Source organism: Brachyhypopomus gauderio, chromosome 4 (assembly GCF_052324685.1).
Source record: "Brachyhypopomus gauderio isolate BG-103 chromosome 4, BGAUD_0.2, whole genome shotgun sequence".
In the NCBI taxonomy this organism is placed as follows: Eukaryota; Metazoa; Chordata; class Actinopteri; order Gymnotiformes; family Hypopomidae; genus Brachyhypopomus; species Brachyhypopomus gauderio.
This window is the reverse complement of record NC_135214.1, coordinates 26,197,832-26,216,234: the sequence shown is the minus strand read 5'-3', so window position 1 is coordinate 26,216,234 and position 18,403 is coordinate 26,197,832. Positions and strand designations below refer to the sequence as shown.

General features: G+C 40.8%; 1 protein-coding gene across 3 annotated transcripts in view; it reads right to left on the bottom strand.

Moving 5' to 3' along the window:
* The window catches only part of LOC143512734 (leucine-rich repeat transmembrane neuronal protein 4), a 146,088-nt gene that overhangs the window by 98,156 nt on the left and 29,529 nt on the right, over positions 1-18,403 (bottom strand). The gene's annotated exons all lie outside the window — the stretch shown is intronic.

The window sequence follows — 18,403 nt, the reverse complement described above, 5'->3', positions numbered from 1 at the left end:
CTCTGAGTTTAGTCACTGCTCCTTCATGTAGAGAGAAGCCAGTTGTGGTGGTTCAGGCATCTGGTCTGATGCAAACTGGGTGCCTTCCTGGTGAGGTGCTCTGGGCATGTCCAACTGGGAGGAGACCCCGGGAAAGACCCAGGACACGCTGGAGAGATTATATCTCTCGGCTGTCCTGGAAACGCCTTGGTATTCTCCCAGAAGAGCTAGAAGAGGTGGCTGGGAAGAAGGAAACCTGGGCCTCTTTGCTTAGACTACTGCCCCCGCAACCCGGACCCAGATAAGCAGATGAGAATGGATGGATGGTGTCCCTTTGCTGGTGTTATAATCTACTAATTACAAAATCTGAAATTTCAGTTATTGTTCATGGTTTCATGTTACTCTCAACATGTTTAAGCATGACATGTTTAAGAATAATCTTTTATACACTGCTCAAAAAAATAAAGGGAACACTTAAACAACACAATATAACTCCAAGTCAACCACACTTCTGTGAAACCAACCTGTTCAGTTAGGAAGCAACACTGATTGTGAATCAATTTCACCTGCTGTTGTGCAAATGGAATAGACAACAGGTAGAAATTAGAGGCAATTAGCAAGACCCCCCCTATAAAGGAGTGGTTCTGTAGGTGGGGACCACAGACCACTTCTCAGTACATATGCTTTCTGGCTGATGTTTTGGTCACTTTTGAATTTTGGTGGTCCTTTCACACTCGTGGTAGCATGAGACGGGCTCTACAACCCACACAAGTGGCTCAGGTAGTGCAGCTCATCCAGGATGGCACATCAATGCGAGCTGTGGCAAGAAGGTTTGCTGTGCTGTCAGCGTAGTGTCCAGAAGCTGGAGGCGCTACCAGGAGACAGGCCAGTACACCAGGAGACGTGGAGGAGGCCGTAGGAGGGCAACAACCCAGCAGCAGGACCGCTACCTCCGCCTTTGTGCAAGAAGGAACAGGAGGAGCACTGCCAGAGCCCTGCAAAATGACCTCCAGCAGGCCACAAATGTGCATGTGTCTGCACAAATGGTTAGAAATCGACTCCATGAGGATGGTATGAGGGCCCGACGTCCACAGATGGGGGTTGTGCTCACAGCCCAACACTTTGCAGGATGCTTGGCATTTGCCAAAGAACACCAGGATTGGCAAATTTGCCACTGGCGCCTTGTGCTCTTCACAGATGAAAGCAGGTTCACACTGAGCACGTGACAGACGTGACGGAGTCTGGAGACGCCGTGGAAAGCGATCTGCTGCCTGCAACATCCTTCAGCATGACCGGTTTGGCAGTGGGTCAGTAATGGTGTGGGATGGCATTTCTTTGGAGGGCCGCACAGCCCTCCATGTGCTCACCAGAGGTAGCCTGACTGCCATTAGGTACCGAGATGAGATCCTCAGACCCCTTGTGAGACCATATGCTGGTGCGGTTGGCCCTGGGTTCCTCCTAATGCAGGACAATGCTAGACCTCATGTGGCTGGAGTGTGTCAGCAGTTCCTGCAAGATGAAGGCATTGAAGCTATGGACTGGCCCGCCCGTTCCCCAGACCTGAATCCGATTGAGCACATCTGGGACATCATGTCTCACTCCATCCACCAAAGTCACGTTGCACCACAGACTGTCCAGGAGTTGGCGGATGCTTTAGTCCAGGTCTGGGAGGAGATCCCTCAGGAGACCATCCGCCACCTCATCAGGAGCATGCCCAGGCGTTGTAGGGAGATCATACAGGCACGTGGAGGCCACAGACACTACTGAGCCTCATTTTGACTTGTTTTAAGGACATTACATCAAAGTTGGATCAGCCTGTAGTGTGTTTTTCCACTTTAATTTTGTGTGTGGCTCCAAATCCAGGCCTCCATTGGTTAATAAATTTGATTTCCATTGATTATTTTTGAGTGATTTTGTTGTCAGCACATTCAACTTTGTACAGAACAAAGTATTCAATGAGAATATTTCATTAATTCAGATCTAGGATGTGTTATTTGAGTGTTCCCTTTATTTTTTTGAGCAGTGTATATAAATAAATAATGCCCCAGTCCCAAAAGGCCTGAGGATGGGAGATTAAGAACTGTGGCCCACAAGTTTCATTTAGGTTTACAAAATTGCTTCAGAGACTGCTTGACAAAAAGTTGTGCCATAATTATGGAAATGATCCACAATTATCCCCATACTAACAATGTCTGGGAACCTACTGCAAATGATTTTAGACCAATTGTTCTGAGCAGCATGTTGAGGAAATGTATGGAAAGTGTCATTGAAGTTCACCCGCTACAGTTTGTTTGTAAAAGCCTGAATCCTTTTCAGTTTGCCTACAGACATGGGCAGAGCACTGGTGATAGTTAAACATGTCGGCACTAATGATGTGGGATTGAGGCAGTCAGAGATTACAAAGGATAATGTTAAAGAGGTGTGTGAGCTAGCAGGGATGATGTGAGATGCTGTATTATGCTCTGGCCTCATTCCAGTTTGACGCGGTGCCGAAACCTTCAGCAGGTTTTGGGCGCAACACTTCTGGATGTCTAAATGGTGCTCAGAAAACAAAGTGGTTTATATAGACAACTGCTCTCATTTCTGATAGTATATCTGCTAGGCTTAATAGTAGGAGTAGCTGAAGCCAGGCAGCAAACAGTCTAAACTGAGTGTATACGAGCTGAAAGGAGGCATCACCTAGGTCACCACTGGATTGAAACTGGTGTCTGTTCCTCGAGTATCAAAAACCAGTTCTCGTAAAATTTGTAAACAAAATCTAATCAATGTTAACCCCAATAATGCTACTACTGAGAATCATTTTAATCTGAAATCATTACTTGTTAATGAGATGATTACCGACCATAAGCTATTGTAAACCAGGCTACTTTTAATGTAAGACTGAAAATTGTTTAATACGCCTAAAAAAAAAAAGTGCCATATTTTGTCAATTGTGATTTTTACACCGCAATCGAAGTTTGTCCTCCGCTTTTAACCCATCTGTGCAGTTTGAACACACAAACACACACACTAGTGATTACTAGGGGGCTGTGGATCACACGTGATCAGAGCGGTGGGCAGCCCTAGCCCGGCGCCCGGGGAGCAGTTGGGGTTAGGTGCCTTGCTCAAGGGCACCTCAGTCATAGCCTGAAGTCTGGGAATTGAACCCATGACCCTTGGGCGTGCTGGTCCCAAGACCAGCACGCCTTTAAGAGATGTGACGTAATTGTGAGTGACAATGAGTTAGACAGACTGATAGCTCGCCCTTTTCCCATGTAGACTCTACGTTGAGAAGCAGCAAAGAGAACTGCTACAAGAGAGAGAAATAACTGAAGTAGAGCTTATGCAGATACACTGCTAACTGAGCAATACATTGAGATGCAATTGTTCTAACCACAGGCTTTAAGTCCACTGAGAAGGATTGGTCAAGGTTTTTTTTTGTTCACCCCCTTTCTTGACTATGCAAATGGACATTCGTCACTACATGAGGGCCAAGATGGCGAATCACCCATGAGTTCTCGAGGGATCTTCTGAGTGAATTAACCACGAGCGTTGTGCAGTTTCAGTAAGAACTGTTCAGAGATCAGATCGCCATGGTAAGAAGGACTTTGATTTGTGGAGCTGCTGTAAGGCAGAGCCAGTATGAAACAACGGAAAGACTTCATTTTTTCCTTACACAGAGGACTGTCGTATTCATTTTTGAACTAGTGTCAAAGCGCTGAGTTATAGTCACAAATGCAATTGTGTGATTATTCTGTTTTGTTTACATTATTTTAAAAAATTGTTTACATTCTTTTTATATTTTGGGGTATTTTTTTAAGACGATATTGAGTTATTATTGCATTTCACATTTAGCTATAACAAGAATATTAGTTAGCATTAGAAATCTAAATTGCTTTAAACATAGCCACTATAAAACAGTTGCATCAACCAAGAATTGTTAGGTCTATATATTCGGTCCCTTCTGTTTTTGTGTTTTTTGTGTTGTGTTACAACAATTAGCATTTTGACCATTGGAAATTAATAATTAGGGATTAATAAGTAAATAATTTAAAATACTTAAGTTCATTAAAATAATAATTAACTTAATAAATTAAATATAGAGTAAATATAATAAAGTCTATAATAAAATATAGATAAGTAAAATTAAGTGGTGGAAATAAAATTCAATACATTGGTATTAAAACTAGAAGAACTCCAATGCTTTCCAAATATTTTTTTTTCTTTTTTAAAAAAAAGGGGTTTGTGTTCTAATTGGTTGAATTCTTGCAAACCTCATTGTTTTGATTAAAACTCAACATCTTAATGGTCTTTCAGTATTTCGGTCTGCTTCTCTTTAGTAATACCAGCGAGCACTCAACTACTCCTAGAACTGGTCCATAAACCTTCCTTAGTGTAATCCCATTACCTAGTGAGGTCTGAGAGGAGGGACACAGGGATTACACTATACATGCTTTGCCTAACCAAAACCTGGACTCAGCCAGAAGACTATATGGCTCTAAACGAGGTGTCTCCCTCCGGCTTTAGCTACATTCATAACCCCTGTTCAAATGGTTATGGAGGTGGTGTTATATATAGGCGTCTCTCAAAAATCAGGCTTAAAGTTGAATTCTTTTGGATACCTCATTCTCAAAGTGTCAAATTTATCATCAACAAATGAAGCAACACAGTCCTTTGTATACTCTTTACTGCCCTCCAGGTTCCTACTCTAAGTTTTTTCACACTTCCTGTCTAATATAGAGCTATCAACTGATAAGGTGATTATTGTTGGTGATTTTAATATCCACTTTGAAAATTTACATGATTCTTTTAGAATAAATCTCAAGCAGTTCTTGATTCAATGGGCATTACTCAGAACATGGTGGATCCTGCGCATAATTGTAATCGTACTTTAGACTTGGTCTTATTGCGGAGGACAAATTTCGATTGCGGTGAAAAATCACAATTGACAAAAATATGGCACATTTATATTTTATTGACATAGCCAGTTTAATAGTTCTTCCTCAGAGTGAGGCTGTTTCTGACCACTGCCTCATAACGTACGAGTTGCGTTTGAATGAAGGTATTCATCGGCCGCCCCAATAAAAATAAACGAACTACAACTTCCACTACCATAAATGCGTTCAATGATACTTTACCGGAAATGACAAACAATGATCCACCTGTAGCTCCGGAAGGGCTTGAGTGTCAGGGTTGGACCCAGGCACGTGCCTCCTGCCGCCACTAGGCGGAGCCCGCGAGCTGGTACCAGGGGCAATCGAGCCCGATAGGAATCACCTGTTCGGCTGCCTATTTAAAGCGGGCGACTTCAGCAACGCATTGCTGAAGTTGTCTGTTGTCACATACTCTTACAGCCTAAGCCAAGTTCTCTCACCTTCGTACTACGCACTCGTTGCTCTCTTTCTCTCGTTTCCCCCCTGAGTGTTCTCAGGTTTGTTTTGTTTTTTTGTCTTCTCCCTCTGTTCTTCGTCGGCTGTCCTCCAGTGTTCTGGTTGACAGTCTGGCAGGTAACCTGGTAAGAAGCCGCAGGTCTTGTACCAAAGCTTCGTCTTTTGTTTTGTGTATATTTCTCCTCTCTTTCTGACACGTTGAGGTTTTCTCCGTGTGATTTTCGTTTTCCTGTTTTTTCCCTCATTAGACGCGTTGTATTTTGTTCCGCGTGTTTTTTGTTTGTTTACTTACCTGACCAGTACACGTCGAGTTCCTCCGTGTCATTCTTCTGTTGTTTCCCTTTGGGTTTTTATTTTCGTTTTTCCCGCATCCGCGGAGGTTTCAGTTGGCTGTCTTTTGCCGTTTCATTTTGGTTAGCGTTTGGGTTCTCACCACGTCAAAACCAACGCGTCACCGCCGTGATCGGCAGCAGCGCGTTACATTGAGTAGATTACCAAGCATTTAGAGAATTCTCTCTGTACAGCCTTAGACAATGTTGTGTCATTGCGATCTTAGAGAGTACGTGAGAGAAGAATGGCTCCTTGGTACAACGAGCACACACATAGTCTCAAATGAGCTGAGCGAATCATGGAACGTAAATGGCGAAACTCTAAATTAGAAGTATATAGAGTGAAATGGAAAAACAGCTTTATTGAATATAACAATAAGAATATAAATCTTCATCCTTCTCGGTTTTATTAGAAAAACAAAAATAATCTAAGACTCCTATTTAAAACTATCTAGTCTAACTAGGGCCCAAAAATTTGATCATATTAGTTCTACTCTTTCAGTGTTACACTGGCTTCCAGTTAAATATCGAATTGATTTTGATTGATTCTTCTGTTGACCTATAAGGCATTAAATGGCCTTGCTCCACAATATCTGAGTAAACTCATTGCATACTATACCCCTTCTCACCTGCTGCGCTCTCATAATGAAGGTGTGGAGCTTGGGGGCCCCCAGTAATTGAGTCTTCTGGTATTCTGAGATGTTGATGCTGTCATCCACCCATGTCATGTGTTCACTCTAGTTGTGATAATGACTTGACGTGAAAAGCAATGGCTCAGTGCCAGCAGATGCCAACTCCTACCTGAGGTACAAAATCTGCATTGGAGGGACTGTGACTGCTCAGCCAGGAATTATAACAGGAACTATAGAACTATATAGACTTGCAGGCTGCCCAATGGAGGATGGGTTCCCTTTTGAGTCTTGGTCCTCCCAAGGTTTCTTCCTAATCCCTGCCTATGGAGTTTTTCCTTGCCACCGTCAACCCTGGCATACTCATTAGGGATCTGGACCCATGCGATTGTAAAGCTGCTTTGTGGCATGTTATAAAAAGCGTTATATAAATAAATTTGACTTTGACTGACAGAGGTGAATGGAGGGCTTATTTTATGGATTAGGAATTTTCTTTCTTATCAGCTCCGGATAGTGTCTGCATGGCATCTCGTCAGAGTTCCTTATAAGTACAGGTATATTTGAGTACAGAGCTCCTTTGAAGTACACACCGTACATTACCACGTGCGAAATAAAAGACGTTGATGATATAACTTGCACTTTACTTTGTTTGATTCATCTTTATCTTTTTCAAAATACTTTTGAAGTTTTTTAGTAGCCATTATAATCTCGGCAGATGCTGACTACCTGTAGCGTGTTCAACTCCGCTCATTTGGATTGTGCAACTGCAGGGTGTGATTTATTAATGTGTAGTAAGGAAGATGCCTATTGTTAATGTGCACACATAATTTAAAAATATTTATTAACAGAAATTAGGATGATTTTATTTGACAAAAGGCTATATATAATGAAAACAAAGACATTTCATGTAACAACTAATGCTTAGCAGCATCCTTGGGCACCCCCATGCAGTTAGAATGGTACATTTGACTATGACGTTCATAGTCGACTAGGGGGTATAGTCGACTATAGTCGAATCAGTGACTATTGCAGGTCACCCCTAGAGAGTACTTATTATAATATAAACAGAAAAACTATAGTTGATAATCAGTGTCAATAATGTTCACATTTGCACAGAGTAATGACTGTATATATGTTAGTTGTCACGGTACGGTGGGCCCCCTGCTGGTCGCCCCCCGTCCACAGCGGCAGTTGTCTTGTTGTGTTGTGTTCATCCCTCAGGTGGGTGGGGCCTATGATCTGCCTCACCTGATGGTTGTTTGTTTGTCTATATATGTCTTGTCTTTGTACCAGTTGACTGCTGGTCATTGTATCCTTAATTTGGATCTTGTCACGGGTTTTTGGTTTGCTCACTTTATTCATTAAAACTTCCCTTTTCCCTAAGACTTGGCGTGATCGCTTCCATTTTATTTCGCACTCACTGCCCGTCACATTTAGCAATGCTACTTATTAGCATAATGAGGTTCACAGATATCTGAGTTTTCCTTTAAAAAGGCTATGCAACACATGAATCTGCTGAGGAAACTGAACAATTTCTCTGAGCAGAGTTGAGTTGTTTTGATATATAAAATGCACATTTGGTTTGGCATCTTTGGGGCTCAGAACAGGTTGTCTAAGATTGTGAAAATAGCTGGGAAAAGTAGAGATAAACTACAAAAACATTTGTCTGAGATTGTGGGGGATCCTACTCATCTGAACTGCTCCCCCTCTGGAAAGAATTACAGGGTATCTTGGCCCACAAAAAAAGTTTTTTTTAACCCCTTTGTGCAGCTACATTCCAGCGGCCATTTTTTAAATTCCTCAGATGCCCGACATAGTCCACTATAAAACTAGATATCTCAAGTTGTACATATATGAAAATGATCATTCATGGCTCAAACTGAAGTAGACAGTTGGGGGAACATATTGATACACTTCAATATCATATTCCTTGGTTTGTTTTATTTTTGAGCCTCTATCACACATGCAAATATGCCAGGAATGTCAGAAATGCACACTTGAACTTGAGCATCACAAGCATGTATATTCACATAGTTATTCAATACGGTCTATAAATTTGCAATATATTCCGCTATGGTCTTTTCTAATAACACAGAAAAAATGAAGCAAATCCATGCAAGCATTGCAAAGTTATTCCACTTTGTTCCAAGGAATGTCAAGTTCACCACACCCTGTCCAAATATGCCACACCCGATACACACCCTTAGCCAACCAAGCTAACATGCTAACATGCGGGTGTACCGTCTCACTTCCAGGTTGGCGAAAATTCCGAAAATTGCTCATATATTCCATACAAAGTAATCCTTTTATGTTCGAAAGTATCCGCAATCGGAATAAAAACGAACAAAATAATCCACGGCTGCTTCAGTTTCGCCGAACAGTGTGTTCTGGGGAGCTTAGCTTAGGTTAGCAAAGGTTAGCTTATGTTGCTATGCTAGCGGACCGACATTGGAAATGAACGGCGACTTTCCGAGGGCTAGGGTTAGGGTTAGGGTTAGTAAAAATATAATTGACCAATCATGGCAAATGAGGGCTGGTTAGCTTCAGAAGGAAGTAAACTATTGGTTAGAACAGCTTTCAATCACTTCTAAGGCTCCAGCTTGTCTCTGTGGGCTTATAGGTTCACCCTCCCCCCCCCTTCGCACCTCGCCGGGGGAGAGGTTGTAAAATCTGTCATTCAAAGTCACTACCCCCCCTTCTGACCAATAAAAACCACTCAAATCAAAGCAGAACCCCTTCAGCTTTGTAATAAGAGGACAAATCAGCTTTCAAAACGCTTCGGTGACGCTTAGGGGGCAGATTTGTCGGAGCGTCTCATTCAGGAAGTGGATTACACAAAATTTTGCAGTGAGGTGAGCAAGCTTTTTAAGGTATTTATCCACAACGGATATACGATGTTAAGGTCTTAAATTAAAGCCTTATTAGTACACGATTTTTAGGTGACAAAACATGGTCATCTTACTTCGTATACTTTTTAAAAGGACAATTTAAATGGCGAGTCAAGTTGCACGTGTAAACCACATGTTGTAAACACGGTGTGTCCAGAAGGGGATTTCTTGAAAGCAGTTGTTTGTAGATGGCTGAAAATCGGTATGCAGGATGTTATACCAGTAAAAAAAAAATACAATCAGTGTGTTGTGTTTGCATTTTAAGAATTTTCGGCGATATTAATTATTTTGTGTGGATAAACAGATTTTGCCCGGCGACGGGATCGCTAGGGGGCGCAAATTGTCAAAGAGGTTAAGAATACATTTAATCCTTATGGAATTTCTCAAATGACATCTTAAATTATTGATCTGATGAAAGCTAGCTAATTGTGTAGTCTTTAACTGTAGTTTTCTGATACATGGTGTATTCAAAATGGAAGGATGGCATGTGTTCTTAGGTTCATGTATGCTGTGTCTTGTATGTATGTGTGAATCCAGTTCAAGTCCAATATTAATTCTCATTAAAACTCATTGAATAGATTCAACAAGGTACTGGAAACATTCCTCAGAAAGTCTGGTCCATATCGACATGATAGCATCAAGCAGTTGCTGCAGATTTGTCAGATGCACATCCATGATGTGAATATCAATTCCACCACATCCCAAAGGTGCTCTATTGGATTGAGATCTGGTGACTCTGGAGGCCATTCAAGTACAGTGAACCCATTGTCATGTTCAAGAAACCAGTCTGAGATGATTCGTGCTTTATGACATGGCGCGTTATCCTGCTGGAAGTAGCCACCAGAAGATGGTACACTGTGGTCATAAAGGGATGGACATGGTCAGAAACAATACTCGGGTAGGCTGTGGTGTTGACACGATGCTCAATTGGTACTAATGTGCCCAAAGTGTGCCAGGAAAATATCCCGCACACCATTGCACCACAACCAGCCTGAACTGTGGATACAAGGCAGGATGGTTGCATGCTTTCATGCTGTTAATGCCTAACATCTGAATGTCACAGCAGAAAATGAGACTCATCTGACCAGGCAATGTTTTTCCAATCTTCTATTGTCCAATTTTGGTGAGCCTGTGTGAATTGTAGCCTCAGATTTCTGTTCTTAGCTGACAGGAGTGGCACCCAGTGTGATCTTCTGCTGCTGTAGCCCATCCACCTGTTGCGCATTCAGAGATGCTCATCTGCATGCCTCAGTTGTAACGGTTATTTGAGTTACTATTGTCAATCTATGAGATCGAACCAATCTGGCCAATCTCATCTCACGTCTGGCATCAACAAGGCATTTTCACCCACAGAACTGCCACTCACTGGATATTTTCTCTTTTTCAGACCACTCCAAACTGTTCCCAGAAAGTTGGCAGCATGGAATTGTCCAAAATGTCTTGGTATGCTGAAACATTCAGAGTTCCTTTCACTGGAACAAAGGAGACCAGCCCAGCTCCTGATAAACAACCTCACACCATAATACCCTCTCCACCAAACTTTACACTTGGCACAATACAGTCAGACAAGTACCGTTCTCCAGGCAACCACCAAATCCAGACTTGTCCATCAGATTGCCAGATGAAGAAGCGTGGGAGAATGCATCTCCACTGCTCTATAGTCCAGTGGTGGCGTGCACCACTTTACACCACTGCATTTGACATTTTGCATTGCACTTGGTAATGTATGGCTTGGATGCAGCTTCTTGACCATGGAAGCCCATTCCATGAAGCTCTCGGTGCACTGTTCTTGAGCTAATCTGAAGGCCACTTGAAGTTTGGATGTCTGTAGTAATTGACTCTGCAGAAAGTTGGCGACCTCTTTGCACTTTGCGCTTCAGCATCCGCTGACCCTGCTCCATGAGTTTATGTGACCTACCACTTTGTGACCTACCACTCGATCAGTTGCTGTCGATCCCAAACGCAAATTCAACTACTGAATATTTAGGAATGAGGAAATTTAATTTACAATTACATTTACGGCATTTAGCAGATGCTAAAAAGTTACACTACAAAGTGCTTTGCATCTGATCACAAAATTCATCCTAGGTAATAGTACGGATAGGCCAGAATTCAGGATACGCTTGAGTCACACTACTACTAAACTATTTCACAACTAGATTTGTTGCACAGGTGCCATCTTTTCACAGTTCCACTCTGGAATTCACCAAGATGTTTATATATACGTTTCATCCAGCCACAACTTCAACAGCAGTACTTGAAAAATAATTGTTAACTATCAAAGTTTGATCTGCCTGATCATAAGTGCATATGTAGCTACTTTTACTTAAGTTTAGAAATATAAATCTGTGCCTGCTGCTGATTTAATTAGGAATTATTCACTAACAAATGGCAGCTGTTAATTTGCCAGGTTCCATACAAAGGTAAGATATGAATAAAATAGTAGACTTCATTATGAATTATTCATAAGAGAAATATTCTACATGTCTTCCATGTTACGTTTTCAATTGCTCTGTCCATCATTGTCATTTTCAAACATGCTCATGGCCAAGTGCTGCAAATGTAATTAATACATTTCTTCTGGAAATGCAAGTCAAAATTCAAGTGGCACATCCAAAGGCTCTATTGACCTGTCACTCTCCATATCTTCATGTGTAGAGCGAACCAGAAATGACAGGCTCATTCTTGGCTACACTCCATGGATGAGGGAATCCAGTAACCAAGGTAACCGATATTGCTCCTGCTATCTCCAGGGCAGTACTTGTATGGCATTGTCTGTGCTGGCACTGTTGCTCTTTCAGCTGTCAAGAGAAGTCAGTTTACGAAAGAGTCAGCCACAGACGGCCCCTTGAGCTTGCCTACCACAAAAACTTTAAATCTCCCACCACAACTAAGGAACAAAAGCTGAAGCAAAGACACTTAAAGGGGATTCCTTCACATGTGTTTTGAATGCCCCAGTTTGAGTTTTAGGCCAGACAACGCTGGCTCGTCCTTCTGTTAAAGCAAGCCAGGCTCAGCAAGGCAACGCATAGTAATGGTCATCATGTTACTTGAGGTATATTAAAACAGAACAAATGAGAAGCTAAACAAAATACTCTCTCTGTTGCTCAGTGCAGCCAGGACTGGGGAGCGCTTAAGCAGTCATGCCTCAGAGGTACATAGTGCACATAGTGGTATAGAGCTCGCTATACCAGATGCAATCTTATAAAACCACAAGCAAGAAAGACCCAATAGATGAAATTAAATAAAACACACAGTATATTACTACAAAAATAAATGCAAGTTTGATTTCTAATTGCATTTACAATGACAACTAAAGGTATGTTAGATGCTGATATTGGTGGAGGATGTTGGTGAACAATTACCAGTTTGCTCAATCATAAAATACACTTAAAATGACGGCCAAAAGCCATTGTAATTAAAAGCCCCACCATCACTTTGTGGTTCTTCTCATATTAATTAACTGCCGGTTCTTTTCCAAACGCAGAGCCTCATAATAGCAAATGAATAATCCATGCTTGCCACCTCACCTTTGCAGAGGGATCATGAAGTGGAGCAGACAAAATGTGACACTTAAAAACAAGTGAAGTGTTTACAGCATGTCGAGTGCCTGTTCATTGCTGAGAATAGGTTTGGGCAAAGTAAGCTGAGTAATTACTGTTCTAAAGCCCTCCAGGCTAGGAGAAAACTTCAGGCTCCATGTGAGCTTCTTGTTTTGTATTTTGGCTAGAATTAATTACATGCAACAAGAGGGTGGGCAAATTTCATTACCTAAATGTATTATGATAAGATAAAAATATTTTGCATAAAACAGCAGTACATAACTAGTGTTATTGCATATATTGTAAATATTTTGCATTTCCATGTCATTCCAGCTCTCTCTAAAAAAGATACAGGTTTCATTCCTTACACCCAGATATACTATCTACAGGAGAAGTGCTGGGGGAATGAAAGCAACCCTACTATAACTCCAAAATACTTGATAACACACTGAAAATTACAAAGTAAACATTTACTAATGGACAGTCAATTTAGGCAAAAGTCAAAAACAAATGTCATGACATGTCATTGATCATGAATCAATTACAGCTCGTCGGCTAGCTAGTAGCATAGGTTGTGCATAAATGTGAACGTGCGTTAAGCCCACAATTATAGTGAGAAATATTATAAAATAACATTTAGTCATCAATGTATTTGTTAGGGACAGCACTCAATCTCTCTCATAAGGGGAGATCATCCACACCTGTCACTCATTGCCACACTTCTGGGTTGCGAAGTATTGCCGACTATGCCGTACTGAGCGTTCTCTACCTGCGATTGCCTCTCCGTGTATTGACCTCTGCTTCCCTCCTAGACCTCGTCCCCTGCCTAGCCCTCCTGAACAGCTGTGTTCTGTGTGACAAGCTGGGTTTGGCGTTGTTCACCATGTATTGCTATTTCTCCATTAATAAAACCGGTGTTATTCCGCATCTGGATCCTCCTCTGCCTGGTTTATACATTACAGTCTTTTATTTTCATAGTCTCCTTCATCAAAAGAATCAAACCCCTCTGTGGTTCAAGCTCCCTTATCTTCATCACTATTATCGACATTACTACAAAAAAAAACCGCAATCGAATTTTGTCCTCCGCATTTACCAATCTGTGCAATTAGAACACACACACACAAACACACACACAAACACACATGCCCAGAGCGGTGGGTAGCCCTAGCCCAGTGCCCGGGGAGCAGTTGGGGTTAGGTGCCCTGCTCAAAAGCACCTCAGTCATGGCCTCAGGCCTGGGAATCAAACCCACAACCCTCCGGTCACAAGACCAGTTCCCTACCACAGGACCATGACTTCCCCAGTGTTGCTAGTGTTAGGTAGTTATCTAGTAGCAGGTGTAGTGCTTCAGTAGCTGTTTGCAAAACATGTTTTGCAAAGTATTTTAGCTAGCCAGATTTCAGGAAAGAAAGAAAAGAAAGGTTTCTTCCTTCATCTGTGAGGGGTAAATACTTAGTGATGTCATGATTATGTATTGGTCATGTTGTAATTAATGACACACATCTTCCAATCACATGAGGGGAGTGGCAAGTGGAAATCACATGTAGGCAGGTTTTTAAACCTCTATTCATTGGTTCATAACTCCTTTAAAGAGCAGACTACAGATTCAGGACATGTTATGAACCACATTGCTACGATGTCTTTGAGCAGAGATATTAATAAAAACATTGACGCTTATGCTGGTGAGTCAGTAGATCTCTGAGGGTTGATAAGGAAGAAAGAAGATGCTCAGCAATATAATGAACCACAATATCATTAAACATCATAAGCAAAAATAGCTCATACTACTCTTCCAGCTCATGTCAATTTCAACAGTTCATGTTTATGTAACATTAACCTTTTCAACTACATGACTGTTAGCATCTTATATCTTCTTCACAAAAAACACATCTGTTCCAACAACTACAGAAAGCCTCTCTTTGGTTCATAAGGCCATTTCAACTCTAATGAATGTCACCATTACTGCTGGCGCATGCGACTAAATACATTTCAGAAATGAAAGAGGAAGAAGCAATGGAAGACAATGGGGAGAAAAACATTAAACATTTAATTGTTTGACTAATTCACAGAAATTTATAGCAGAGAGCAGCTTTCAATAATTAAACAGAAAAAGAATATGAAGAGAGGTGGAGCATGTATGAAAGAGGGATGAAGAAGCCACACAGAGAGTAGAGACTGAGCAAGGGTGGGGGTGGTGACTATTGCAGCAAGACTAGCCTGCTTTGGGCTGCGTCATTAAATCTGCTTGGCACAAAGTCACTCACCACTCACTGACATTGGAAGGCAGTTTTCAAACAAGTGAGCACCAGATTTTTACTCTGAAAGACTTAGTGAATTTGCATAGGGTTCAAATCATTCTACCTGGCATTCATGCATGCACAATCATTAAAACATTAATTGTCTCTCATTCAGAAAAGGGGGAAAAAAAAAAACATGTCTCTCATCTTGAAGCTAGTTCTGCCTCAAACATTTTAGACACACATAATGGTAAAAAAATCGTATTAGGTTCTAACAGCCCCTCAAGGAGGCATGAGTACAGAGGATCACAGAGATGGCAAGAAAAAATAGGCCTTGCAGAGGAAGGGACTTCTTAGTTATTCTAGCCAGAGGAAATACGATTAGCGTCTGACGATTAACACTCCCTTGCTCCCTTGAATTCCCTCATGAGAGCTTGGAGGCACAGTGCCTCTCACCCTCAAGCCCTCCTTAAATCTTTCCTTTTCACAGTGCAATTGCAACATTAACCTAACTTGGACTGCAGACTATAGATCTTCATAGCCACCTATGCAATCAATAATAAAATTATGATTAGACCCACTGATTGCATGTGTGACAGATTCTGCTATGCAGGGATTCACCATTTCACTGACTATATCAGTGACAAAAATGTAGTGGGTGACAAATGAAAATATGAAATACTTGAAACATTACTGAATAAGACAGAATGTCATCCCACCATTTACTGCTAAACAGCTAAATAACAGCATATAACTTTGTTCTTATATTGTCTCACCTGTCCTTGACATTGCACAGGCTCAGGAAATTATGTTTTTGTGATAAAGAATGGACAAATTTCATTTGATGCAAAAGGACAACATTTTAAGTTTCCCAGTGCTTGTCACATTAAGATTACCGGTAGTAAGAGACGATTCCCAGAGTACCAGGGCTCAAATAACTGTGTGTGTGTGTGTGTGTGTGTGTGTGTGTGTGTGTGTGTGTGTGTGTGTGTGTAATATAAGTGAAAGGGAAAATTACATATCTGAATAGCCCAGCAAATAATGGGTGTGGGGCTCATCTGTTAGGCTACATACGAAACACGGCCATCATCTTGAAAACTGCCATATTGGATCAAGGGCAAGTTTTTCCAATGGGAAGGTATTGGGAAGGTTATGTAACATATCTATAAAGACCAGAATTATCTCAGAAATCAATTGCTGATCAAATTTGCAATATTATCGTGGTTCAAAAGTTATCAACACAGAAAGTTGCAACAACTGGGCAAGTTTGATGTGTGAGCTCTGTGTTCAGCACCATGGACAGCACATTGAACACACTGAAACATATCCATCTCTGTCTAATACATTGACAGACCACAATAGCATAAAAAAGCAACAACAACAAAAAATGTGTCAGTATCTGAATTTTGTTACAATAAAATTCTAGGCTTAAGAGTTATTATAATATTCTCCACTGAGTGCACTATTTAATGGACCGGACAGTGGTTTGAGTAAACTATGTTTGCTTGTTTCAGCAAAAAAATGCACAATATGCGACTTTAGCATACATACTACTATCCAAATCATTATAGTCATTGAAAGCACCAACTTAGGTTATGTTTGAATATGAAAAATCAACCAACCATACAATAAAGAATTCTTAATGCACTATCAAGGAAGAACAAAACAAGAACATTTCTTATCTGAGTACTTACAGGTCAAGTTATCCAACAGCAGCTGCTCTTATCTTCATGTGAGTTGGGCTGCAAGAGCCAGCAGACTTTTTTCATCCTTGATTTCTGAATGAACCCTTAATGTTTTGCACTGTCAGCTGTTGGCAACTCCAGACACTACCTATGTCAAGGTATAACCTATGACACTACCTATGTTTTTTTTTATCCATCATATAATGTGTTTCTGTAACATTAAGTCATGTCCAGAGTGAAGTACATCTTTAAACACTCTAGCACATTATTAAATTTATTTTATTAAGTGCATATGGATGCGTCATTAGTTATATTTTAAACATCACTGCCATTCACCATTGTCTACTGGTTAATTAGAATTACATAAGAACCTTCTAAGTGGGTGATTTAATGAATAGCACATAAACCGAAATGTGAGCAAATGTTCTGAAGGGGAATTTTAAGATATCAGCAGTACAGTATACTCCAAAGCTGAAAATATGTAAGCCACTAGTTTCATAAACTGGAAATAAACTAAACTAAGATAACTGATAATATGACTAAATAAAAGAAAATTCAATAGGGATTCACTATTGACACAAAACATGCATGATTGGAAATGCAGCCCTAAGTTTACTTTCAGATTACCAAGCTTAAGTGGTTCATGTCCGAATTGTATGCCTCAATGTGACACAGATCAGAATATTTTTCCAAGGCTGTGTAAGCCCACCATTTATTTTTCAATGCAGACTTGAATCACTTTATATGTGAGGTTAACTGTACCCATGATGTCTATAGACAGTATCATTACCCAGCACTGGCAACATGGCAAAACAATGAAGGAGAACAACAGCAGAGACAACAGTAGGTGAGAAGACAGCAAAGCGTAGCTGTCTGGCTTTTTGTCAACTGCACAACCTGATTATGTACAGCTGAAACTGTTTGCAAAATGATGCATACATGAGCTGCTAGCACTTCCTTTTCACTGGTTTTAATACCATAAGTCATCCCATAAATATGATGTTTTAGGCTGTCCGTGATGCAGGTGCCAGAGCACAGATTACAGACACATACTGATATACAACTATAAAAATGCTCTGCTACTAGCTGGGCCACCCAATGGAGGATGGGTTCCCTTTTGAGTCTTGGTACTAAGAAGGTTTCTTCCTAACCCCTGCCTATGGAGTTTTTCATTGCCACTGTTGCCCCTGGCTTGCTTATTAAGGATTTGGACTCATGCATTTGTAAAGCTGATTTATGATGTAATATCATAAATAAAATTTACTTTCGCATACAGGTCTGACATACATAATTCTGAATGTTAATCGCCAAGATAGGCAAATCAGATCTGAGCAAATAAAAAACTGCAATTGAACAATGACTATGGAATTGAACACTGAATAGTTGACAGCAAATTGAGGTTGACAGCCAACTGTGTGTATCTGCTGAGGAAATTGAACAGTTTCTCGGTGAACAGAGATATTTTAGAGCTGATCTACAGGAGCCAGGTTGAGAGTCTTTTGTAAACACATATAATACACACACTTGGTATGGATGGTATCATCTTGAGCAAAGGCTAAGACCAAGTTGTCCAAGACTGTGAAACTGGAATTGAACAGTGAAGCATGTAATGTGAACATAGTCTTAAACATAACTCTAAGAGTGTTCATTATAGGAATGTATTCTTCAGAGCATTTTCACAACCTACACAAAGGGGTTCTACCTGAAAATACATCCCAATATATACACACACACACACACACACA